This window comes from Lynx rufus, unplaced genomic scaffold, assembly GCF_022079265.1.
Source record: "Lynx rufus isolate CCGP_SWC_20201006 ecotype Redwood Valley unplaced genomic scaffold, mLynRuf1.p SCAF_14, whole genome shotgun sequence".
NCBI classification, from domain to species: domain Eukaryota; kingdom Metazoa; phylum Chordata; class Mammalia; order Carnivora; family Felidae; genus Lynx; species Lynx rufus.
This window is the reverse complement of record NW_025814828.1, coordinates 52,833,229-52,843,357: the sequence shown is the minus strand read 5'-3', so window position 1 is coordinate 52,843,357 and position 10,129 is coordinate 52,833,229. Positions and strand designations below refer to the sequence as shown.

At 36.7% G+C, this 10,129-nt stretch overlaps 1 pseudogene; it reads left to right on the top strand.

Moving 5' to 3' along the window:
* Window positions 1-4,124: 4,124 nt before the first annotated feature.
* LOC124509276 (natural resistance-associated macrophage protein 2-like) lies at window positions 4,125-8,122 on the top strand (annotated as a pseudogene).
* The last annotated feature ends 2,007 nt before the right edge of the window (window positions 8,123-10,129 follow it).

Sequence of the window (10,129 nt, the reverse complement as noted above, 5' to 3'; positions counted from 1 at the left end):
TTCAGCAAAGTTGCAGGATACAAAATCAATGGACAGAAATCAGTTGCATTCTTATACACTAACAATGAAGCAACAGAAAGACAAATAAAGAAACTGTTCCCATTCACAATTGCACCAAGAAGCATAATACCTAGGAATAAATCTAACCAAAGATGTAAAAGATCTGTATACTGAAAACTATAGAAAACTTATGAAGGTAATTGAAGAAGATTTAAAGAAATGGAAAGACATTCCCTGCTCATGGACTGGAAGAATAAATATTGTCAAAAGGTCAATACTACCCAAAGCTATCTACACATTCAATGCAATCCCAATCAAAATTGCACCAGCATTCTTCTCAAAACTAGAACAAGCAATCCTAAAATTCATATGGAACCACAAAAGGCCCCGAATAGCCAAAGTAATTTTGAAGAAGAAGACCAAAGCAGGAGGCATCACAATCCCAGACTTTAGCCTCTACTACAAAGCCTTAATCATCAAGACAGCATGGTATTGGCACAAAAACAGACGCATAGACCAATAGAATAGAATAGAAACCCCAGAACTAGACCCACAAACATATGGCCAACTAATCTTTGACAAAGCAGGAAAGAACATCCAATGGAAAAAAGACAGTCTCTTTAACAAATGGTGCTGGGAGAACTGGACAGCAACATGCAGAAGGTTGAAACTAGACCACTTTCTCACACCATTCACAAAAATAAACTCAAAATGGATAAAGGACCTGAATGTGAGACAGGAAACCATCAAAACCCTAGAGGAGAATGCAGGAAAAGACCTCTCTGACCTCAGCCGTAGCAATCTCTTACTCGACACATCCCCAAAGGCAAGGAAATTAAAAGCAAAAGTGAATTACTGGGACCTTATGAAGATAAAAACTTCTGCACAGCAAAGGAAACAACCAACAAAACTAAAAGGCAACCAACGGAATGGGAAAAGATATTTGCAAATGACATATCGGACAAAGGGCTAGTATCCAAAATCTATAAAGAGCTCACCAAACTCCACACCCGAAAAGCAAATAACCCAGTGAAGAAATGGGCAGAAAACATGAATAGACACTTCTCTAAAGAAGACATCCGGATGGCCAACAGGCACATGAAAAGATGTTGAACGTCGCTCCTTATCAGGGAAATACAAATCAAAACCACACTCAGATATCACCTCACGCCAGTCAGAGTGGCCAAAATGAACAAATCAGGAGACTATAGATGCTGGAGAGGATGTGGAGAAACGGGAACCCTCTTGCACTGTTGGTGGGAATGCAAATTGGTGCAGCCGCTCTGGAAAACAGTGTGGAGGTTCCTCAGAAAATTAAAAATAGACCTACCCTATGACCCAGCAATAGCACTGCTAGGAATTTATTCAAGGGATACCAAAGTGCTTATGCATAGGGCCACTTGTACCCCAATGTTTATAGCAGCACTCTCAACAATAGCCAAATTATGGAAAGAGCCTAAATGTCCATCAACTGATGAATGGATAAAGAAATTGTGGTTTATATACACAATGGAATACTACGTGGCAATGAGAAAAAATGAAATATGGCCCTTTGTAGCAACGTGGATGGAACTGGAGAGTGTGATGCTAAGTGAAATAAGCCATACAGAGAAAGACAGATACCATATGGTTTCACTCTTATGTGGATCCTGAGAAACTTAACAGGAACCCATGGGGGAGGGGAAGGAAAAAACAAAAAAGAGGTTAGAGTGGGAGAGAGCCAAAGCATAAGAGACTGTTAAAAACTGAGAACAAACTGAGGGTTGATGGGGGGTGGGAGGGAGGGGCGGGTGGGTGATGGGTATTGAGGAGGGCACCTTTCGGGATGAGCACTGGGTGTTGTATGGAAACCAATTTGACAATAAATTTCATATATTAATAAAAAAGACACAGAGTGGCTACAAAAGAATCACGTGTTGGCAAGGATGCAAAGATCAAGGTACCCTCTAGCACTGCTTGTAGGAATGCGAACTGGTACAGCCACTGTGCAAAACAATATGGAGGTTACTCAAAAAATTAAAAATAGAGCTACACTATTATCCAGTAATTGCACTACTGGGTATTTACCCCAAAATACAAAAACACCAATGCAAAGGGATATGTGCATCTCTATGTTTATTTGCAGCATTATTTACAATAGCCAATGTATGGAAGCAGCCCAAGTGCCCATCCATAGATGAATGGATAAAGAAGTGGTATATATGTGTGTGTGTGTGTATATATATATATATATATATATGTATATATATATATATATATAATGCAATATTATTCAGCCAGAAAAGAATGAAATCTTGCTATTTGCAACAACATGGATGGATAGAACTAGAGAGCATAATGCTAAGTGAAATAAGTCAAAGACAAATATCATGATTTCACTCATGTGGAATTTACTAAATGAAACAAAGGAGCAAAGGAAAAGAGAGATAGAGACAAATCAATAAACAGATTCTTAACCATATAGAACAAACTGATATTTACCAGAGAGGTGGTGGGTGGGGGGATGGGTAAAATAGGTGATGGGAATTAAGAAGTACTCTTATCATGATGAAAAAAATAATAAAAAAATAAATAATCAGTGGGGAAAAAAGACAGAGTGGCTAAATAGATTAAAAAACAAGTTCCTAAATCTGATCCCTCTAAGATACTTAAAAATAGCCTGAAAGTAAAGGGATGGATGGAAAAAAGATATTCCATGCAAACAGTAACCTAGAGAGTAGAAATGGTAATATTTATGTCAGATAAAATATTTTCAGTCAACATTTTTATGAGACAAAAAAGATACTATATAGTGAGAAAGGCATCAATTCATCAAAATAATAGAAAATTATAAATATATATGCTCCCAATATTGGAGCACTGAACTATTTAAAGCAAATATTAACAGAACTAAAAGGTGAAATGGACAACAATAGAATAATAGTAAAAGACTTCAATATCCTACTTTCATCATTAGACAGATCATTAAGAGAAAATTAATAGGGAAATGGGGGATCTAAATAACACTATAAACCAAATGGACTAAACAGACATACACAGAACATTCTGTCCAACAGCACCAGAAAACAAATTCTCAAGTATAAACAGAACATTCTTCAAGATAGATCATATGTTTGGCCACAGAACAAACATTAACAAATTCAAAGATTTAAATCATATCAAGTATCATCTTTAGCTATAATGGTATGAAACTAGAAATCAGTAACAGGAGGAAAACTGAAAAATTTTAAAAATATATGTAAATTAAAAAACATACTCTTGAATGAACCATTAATCAAAGAAGTAACCAAGAGGGAAATCAGAAAGTATCTTGAGACAAACAAAAATAAAAGCACAATATACTAAAATCCTTGGGATACAGCAAAAGTAGTACTGAGGGGAGCATATAGTAACAAATGTCTACTTTAAGGAAAAAAAGAAAGATAGGAAATAAACACTCTAACTGTATAATTCAAGGAATTAGAAGAACAAACTAAGCCCAAAGTTAGCCCAAAATTATAAATTAAGTATTAAATCATATGATCCTCCCAATAAGTACAGATAGTTTTTTCACAGAATTCAATATTATTTCTTGTCAAAAGCTCTTAAAACTTTGGGCATAGAAAGACCATATCTCCATATTAAAAAAGGCTATATATGAAAAACCCACAGCTAACATTTTACTCAACATTGAAAAGTTGAAAGCTTTTCCTCTAAAATCAGGAACAAGACAATTATGTCCACTCTTGACCTTCCTTTTCAAGATAGTACTAGAGTTGGTGTTAGCTCCGGGATGTGGAGTGGGCGCTGTGGGAGATCCTGTCAGGTGCTTGCAGAGCTGAATGTTATTCTAAGAACTTGGGAATTCAGGCTTCCACTGTGGTGTTAGGTACTGATTAGAAGATGCCAGATGATGGGAGTGCCTGGGTGGCTCAGTCAGTTGAGCATCCAAGTCTTGGTTTCAGTTCAGGTCATGATCTCATGGTTTGTGAGTTTGAGCCCAGTCGGGCTCTGCACTGACAGTGAGAAGCCTGCTTGAGATTCTCTCTCTCTCCTCCTCCTCCTCCTCCTCCTCCTCCTCCTCCTCCTGCATGCTCTCTCTCTCTCTCAAAAACAAACAAACAAACAAACAAACTTAAAAAAAAAAGATGTCTGATGATGATGCTTCTGGAGACCATGGGGTGTCTGCCAGTCTTGGTACCCTCAGCCATGTCTACAGTAATGTGTTTCTTCCCCAGTCCACCAGGCACTCACAAGAGTCATTCATCACCTACTTTGATGAGAAGATCACCATTCCTGAGGAATAGTATTCTTGTTTTAACTTTCAAAAACTCTGCGCTTTCATGGCACCCAACTTTCTCATGAGCACTGCCTACTTGGATCCAGGAAACATTGAATCTGATTTGCAGTCTGGAGCAGTGGCTAGATTTAAGTTGTTCTGGGTTATTTTGTTGGCCACCATCATGGGACTCCTGCTCCAGCACCTTGCAGCTAGATTGAAAGTGGTCATGGGGTTGCTGAAGTATGTCACCATCAGTATCTCAGGGTCTTATAAATTATCCTATGGCTAATGGTGGAGTTGGCTATTTTTTGCTCAGATATGCAAGAAATTATTGAATCAGCCATTTCCATCAATCTTCTGTCTATAGGAAGGTATCCTCTATGGGGTGGAGTTCTCATCACCATTGCAGATATCTTTGCATTTCTCTGGACAAATATGGCTTATGGAAGCTATAAGCATTCTTTAGACTTTCTCATAACTATTATGGCCCTCACATTTGGATCTATGTTACAGTTAAACCCAGACAGAGCCAGGTACTCAAGGGCATATTCCTGCCCTCCTATTCAGGATGTCACTTCCCACAGATTGAGCAGGCTGTGGGCATCGTGAAAGCTGTCATCATGACACACAATATGTACCTGCATTTTGCCTTAGTCAAGTCCAGAAAGGTAAAATAAGCCAATAAGCATGAAGTTCAAGAAACTAATATGTACTTTTTCATTTAATCTTGCATTGCTCCCTTTGTTTCCTTCATCATCAACATCTTTGTTGTCTGTCTTTGCTGAAGCAGTTTTTGAAAAAAAAAAAAAACAACTAGGTGGTTGCAGTCTGTAAAAATAATGGCAATCCCCACACTGCCTTTTTCCTGATGATAACTCAACACTGGCTGTGGGCATCTATAAAGGGGGTGTTGTACTGAGATGTTACTTGGGTCTGCTGCACTATACATCTGGGCAGTGGGGATCCTGGCTGCAGGACAGAGCTCCATCATGACAGTAACCTAATTTGGCCAGTTCATCATGGAAGAATTCCTGAACCTAAAATGGTGACACTTTGCTCGAGTGATTCTGGCTCACTCTATTGCCATCATCCCCACTCTGCTTGTTGCCATCTTCCAAGATGCAGAGCATCTAACAAGGATGAAGGAGTACCCTACAATCCAGCAATTGCACTGCTAGGTATTTACTCAAAGAATACAAAAATGCTAATTCAAAGGGATACGTATACCCTGATGATTTAGCAGCATTATCTATAATAACCAAATTATGGAAACAGCCCAAGTGTTTATATACATACATATACTGTGGAATATTACTAGTCATAAAAAAGAATGAAATCTTGCCATTTGCCATGATATGGATTGAGCTACAGAATATTATGCCAAGAAAAATAAGTCAGAGAAAGACAAATACCATATGATTTTACTCATATGTGGAATTTAAGAAATAAAAGAAATGAACATGGTGGGGAGAAGAGAAACAAACCAATTAACAGAGTATTAACTATAGGGAACAAATTGAGGGTTGCTTGAAGGGAGGTGGGCTGCTGGATGGGCTAAAGATGTGACAGGTATTAAGGAGGGCACTTGTTGTGATGAGCACTGGGTGTTATACATAAATGATGAATCACTAAATTCTCCACCTGAAAGTAACATTACACTGTATGTTAACTAACTGGAATTTAAATAAAAATTTTGGCAAAAATTTAAAAAAATAACAAAGTTGAAACCAGTCCTCTCACAACTAAAAAAGAAAAAAAAAGAATATCTGAAATCAAATCTGTAATCCCATGATATCACCAGCCTGGATTTTACAACAGTAGTTTAACTAATAGGAAAACTGATATGTTTTATGCAGTGAAAAGAAACAAATATGTACAACACTGCAAGATTTTGCTCCTTACTGCAATCTATGAATTTAAAGTTGAATTTACAACCTGTACAAATCTTCAAATTGGTAATGAGTTTGTATTTCCATGTGCAACAAGAATTTCATTTAATTCATCTCTCTCATTGACATTTGAAATACTTGTAAATTTTGTGACTCAGCCCTGTATCCTACATGCTTCAACATAGTAACAGGAATCATTCATTCATTTATTTATAGAAGCTAAGCTTATAAGTTATTTCTATATATAATGTGGAAGATGCATTCCTACTGTGCTTTAATCAAGATGCAGGCCTCAGTCAACCAACTCCAGTACTACTAAATAGCAATTTGGTTAGCAACTCCCTGGAAAAAATAGATAAGTATAATCCTTACAATGTGTGGCATGAATTGTCACACAAAAATAGAAATAGTTACTAGGGAAGCATCCTTATATATGAAGATGCTGGAAAGAAGCTACATCATTGGACTGTTGTAAAGATTCATTAAGACTGGTACACATAGTGTTTAAGATCGTGTCAGGTATATAGTAAACTTGTAATAAATGGTGCTAGTATACTGTGCTTGTTAATACTTTTCTACTCCATTTAGCCAACCAGATAGTTTTTAAAAGCCTGAAGTTCTTTTTAAGCTAGTTATTATAAAAATCACAACAGTAGTTGGTTAATAACTGACATAACTTCATAAAATTTACTACATACTAACTTTATAAAATTTACTCTGTATTATTAGTATATTAGTCTATTAACTAATTAAATATGAGATATATTTTATAAGTAAAATTAATGTCCATATGTAAGTATAATATGAATCTGTCATTAAAGAGAATTCAAAATTACAAAAAATAATAAAAACTATTTAAAATTTAAAAAAAACAAAAAATAAATAAAAAATAAACAGATTCTTAATTATAGATACAATCTGATGGCTACCAGAGGAGAGGGGGTGGGGAGAGATGTTAAGTAGATGATGCAGATTAAGGAGTGCACTTGTGATGAGTACTGGGTGATGCATGGAGTTGTTGAATCACTATATTGTAAACCTGAAACTAATATAAAACTGTATGTTAACTAACTGAAATTAAAATAAAAAGTTTAAAAAAATCAATAAAAGTATTCTCTGGAAATCAACTGACTATATGGAATTTACAATAAAGAATACCATGCATTTACTTATTTTATTTTTATTTTAAATTATTTTTATTTTAAATATTATTTTCATGCCTGTTTTTTCAAACAATAGTTGAACATTTACTAACACAACACTGCTTCATAATTTCATTTTGCTTAGTCAATTTTCATTCATTCTGCTAAAACATTTAGACTTTATGTCTTTGTGGGAGGATGGGTTAAATGGGTGATGGGTACTAAGGAGGGCACTTTTTTGGGATGAGCACTGGGTGTCATATGTAAGAGATGGATCGTTGGGTTCTACTCCTGAAGCCAAGTATGTTAACTAACTTGACTAGAAACAAAAAATAACAAAACACAGTTAGACTTTAGTACATAGATGCAGAAAGCAGTAAATACAAAACCCCTGCCATCTAAAAAGGGCACAACATCCAAGGATAATAAGAATCTTGAATACTTTGACATGTGATGAAGGGAAAGGTAATGATGTTTCTTTTTTCTTCTCTGTTAAGTGTGGTGATAACCAAAACATGAGGGGAAATAAATCTATTAAATGACTTTTTAAATAAAGCCCAACAGTAGTCTGCTCAGGCTTTAAGAATCAAGGGGTTAGGACTCTCTGTATTAGACCATAACCCTCCACAACTTCTATCCATAGAAATCCAAAGCATTACAGACACCTACAATGACACTCCAGGCTAGTCCTTTCTTTACATCCTTCCAGAAAAATTATAGCCTTTCATTATCTCTCAAACACATGTAGTGCTCTCCAATCTCTGTTCCTTGCTCAAACTCTTTTTTTTTTTTTTAATTAGGATAATGCCTCCTTACAAACTCCTAGTTGAAGAGTGTTATCTCTTGTATACCTAGGGGGACTTTGTCATCAATTCTGAATATACTTATCTGTATGTTCTAAGGCTTATTGTATTATTTAAAAAAAAAAAGACTCTTCATGGTCCAGTCAAATACCCACAAATTCATATATTATTTATGTATGTTTATTCCTTCAGACAAATTCTTGCCCCTGTCTAAATGAGAAAAGTTAGGAAAGTATCTGTAAGGCATTTTGTAAGCCTGTACACACACACACACACACACACACACACACACACACGCACATGCACACACACACACATATGTATTTTGCAGATGGTAAAGCTTATATGTGTAAGCTGATAATATTATTGCTTTTATTGTTACCATCACAATTTTTCAAGATGGCCGGCCTCCTTTTCTTTTTATTCTTAACACCTATTGTTTTTGACCAACAACAGCAGGAGGATTTAATTGCCTGAAATAAAGTAGAAAAGTCAGGAATGCCGTAGGGTGCCTGAGTGATTCAGTCAGTTAAGTGTCTGCACTATCTTGCAGTCCCTGAGTTCGAGCCCTGCATCAGGCTCTGTGCTGACAGCTCAGAGCCTGGAGCCTGCTTCAGATTCTGTGTCTCCCTCTCTTTCTGCCCCTCCCCGCTTGAACTCTCTCTCTCTCTCTCTCTCAAAAATAAGTAAACATTAAAAAAAAAATTTAAAAAGTCAGTAATGCTGAAAAATGAATTGGAGAACTAGCATTAAAGGTAAGCCTTTAAAAAAAAGAGAAGAATCAAAGTAACAAAGAACTTTTTAACATTTTAATTCATTTTTAGAAAGACAGAGTGTAAGCAGGGGAGGGGCAGAGAAAGAGGGAGACACCAAATCTGAAGCAGGCTCTGAGCTGTCAGCACAGACTGCAACATGGGGCTTCAACCCACAAACCATGAGATCATGACCTGAGCCAAAGTCTGCCACTTAACTAAGCCACCCAGGTGCCCCAACAAAGAAACTTTAATAATAGCAGTCTTATTTTAATCAGTTAGGTTTTTGCACAAGGTTGTGTTTTAGGATAATGCCAAAGAAAGATTATTATGGATAAACTTTGTAGTGTGGATTGGAACAGAGAGCCAGGAGACTGTGAGTTAGAGCCAATACTACTATGGAGAAGGAGAAGGAGAATAAGGAGGAGGAGGAGGAAGAGGAGGAGGAGGAGGAGGAGAAGAAGACGGGGTGCCAGTGCCAATGGAGTGGAAAGAAGAGATGGAAGGAGAGAAATAGCAACTACAGCTAATATTTAGCACTATATATAAAAACTAAAGCTAATTATCTCAGGTAATATTTACAACAATTTGAGCATTGTCGTGATCTCCATTTTTCAGATAAAACAAGAGAAGCTCTGAGCCACTGAGTAATGTGTGCAACATCATAGCTAGTAATTTTTATCTGGAATGTAAACCTAGCCAGACTGACTCTAGAGCGTAAATTCTAAATCTGAAGTCTAAATTCCAATTCTGAATAATTTAAAGATGGGATTTCTCCCAAGTGCCACACCCTCAACCAATTGAATGCATGTCCAATAGTGTGTCCTTGAGTTAAAAACACATAAAGAAACAATCTATAACAACCAGAAGTATCTGTAGATAAATGAACAGGATGGCCCAAGACAGGATTAACTGAAATAGCATTTTTTTTAATGCTAAGTGAAATAAGCCAGAGATAGACAAATACCACATGATTTCATTCACATGTGGAATTTAAGAAACAAAACAAACAAAGAAGAAAAGAGACCAAAATCCCCCAGACTCTTTTAACTATAGAGAACAAACTGGTGGTTGCCAGAGGGGAGGTGGGTTGGGGGATGGGTGTTACAGGGAAGGGGATTAAAAGTACACCTATCAAGGGGCACCTGGGTGGCTCAGTCTGTTAAGCTTTCAACTTCGGCTCAGGTCATAATCTCGCGGTTTGTGAGTTCGAGCCCCGTGTCAAGTCTCTGTGCTGACAGCTCAAAGCCTGGAGACTTCTTCAGATTCTGTGTCTGCCTCT